Source organism: Podarcis filfolensis (assembly GCF_964270895.1).
Source record: "Podarcis filfolensis genome assembly, chromosome: 6".
Classification (NCBI taxonomy): Eukaryota; Metazoa; Chordata; class Lepidosauria; order Squamata; family Lacertidae; genus Podarcis; species Podarcis filfolensis.
This window is the reverse complement of record NC_139609.1, coordinates 6,953,132-6,954,822: the sequence shown is the minus strand read 5'-3', so window position 1 is coordinate 6,954,822 and position 1,691 is coordinate 6,953,132.

Sequence of the window (1,691 nt, the reverse complement as noted above, 5' to 3'; positions counted from 1 at the left end):
CCAAGTGGGATTGATTCCCAGTTTCTGTTATTTATGTAGAACATATTCAAGGTCTAGGTTGGAGTTGCCCTGATATTTCACTGTGTTTACCTATACAGGTTGAATTTAAGAATAACTCAATAGGAAATATTTGGGGGTTTTGTTTGAACTCCCCTCCCCCCCCCCCAAAAGAACACTCGATCCATTTAGGAGTTTTTCACTAGTAGATGCATTGGGAGTATCTTGGACCAGAGGGTTTAGTATCCGATAATTACTTGGCATGGGATGTGGGTGGCGCTGTGGGTTAAACCACAGAGCCTAGGGCTTGCCCATCGGAAGGTCGGCGGTTTGAATCCCTGTGACGGGGTGAGCTCCCGTTGCTCAGTCCCTGCTCCTGCCAACCTAGCAGTTCAAAAGCACATCAAAGTGCAAGTAGATAAATAGGTACCGCTCCGGTGGGAAGGTAAACAGTGTTTCCGTGTGCTGCTTTGGTTCACCAGAAGTGGCTTAGTCATGCTGGCCACATGACCCGGAAGCTGTATCGGCCAATAAAGTGAGATGAGCGCCGCAACCCCAGAGTTGGCCACGACTGGACCTAACGGTCAGGGGTCCCTTTACCTTTAATAACTTGGCATGATTCCCTTCCCTCAAGTTCTCTAGTACAGCCATACCTTGGGTTAAATATGCTTTGGGATGAATATTTTTGGGTTGCGCTCCATGGCGACCCAGAAGTAATGGAGCGTGTTACTTCCGGGTTTTGTCACTCGCGCATGTGCAGACGCTCAAAATGACGTCACGCGCATGCGTGGAAGCAGCGAATCGCGACCTGTGCACACGCGGGTTGCGTTCGCTTCAGGATGCGAACGGGGCTCCGGACCGGGTCCCGTTCGCATCCAGAGGTACCACTGTAGTTCTCTTTGTTTATGTAAGGTAGGAGACTTAGAAGCAGCACTTCCAAATGTCTCCCAAGCATAGCACAAGGTGAATGAACAAGCCCAGCCTTCCAAAGAGCAGGGAGGGATAGTTCCCTAATCTCATGCAGGTATTGGAGTTGACAGAAGCAGTGAGAGACTTCCACTGTTCCTGGCTACTCATAAAGCCTGAAGTAAACAGAAAGAAGACTCTTCTAGCTGTGGAATCTTCTGCAAAGGGCAGGCTATTCACTCAAATCACACCATGCTTTGGAGACACTTAGAACTAGCCAGATGGAATCTAACTGCTTCTGAGACGCTCTTACCTTGTCACAAGATGCGATCCTGATTGATTACTTCACGCAGATCCTGTACCTGTGCTGGAGGACTCGGGGAAGGGGAAGGCCCTACAGTTTTTCCTCAAACTTGGGTTCCCAGCTGTTGTTGGACTACAACTCCCATCAGCTAGCAGGACCAACGGTCAGGGATGATGGGACTTGTAGTCCCTATTATGAAGCGAGAGAATCCCTCACAACTTCCAAGTTCTCTGTGAGAGGGAGGGTCACAGCTGCTGTCCTTTTTCACAAGTCATCAGGAAGAGATTGGTGGTTGCTAGTGGCACTTGTGAAACCCTGATCCTTTGTGAATGGAAGGTGACTTATCAAATATTTTAGACTGATCTGGTATCAGTACTTTTTCTGTCCCAACACTGCATCCGTTCTACAGCCTTTTCTGAAGAAATGTGTCTTCATAGGGGAACATATTTTGCCCCTTTGTTGAACCGTCTTCTGCCTCATTGCC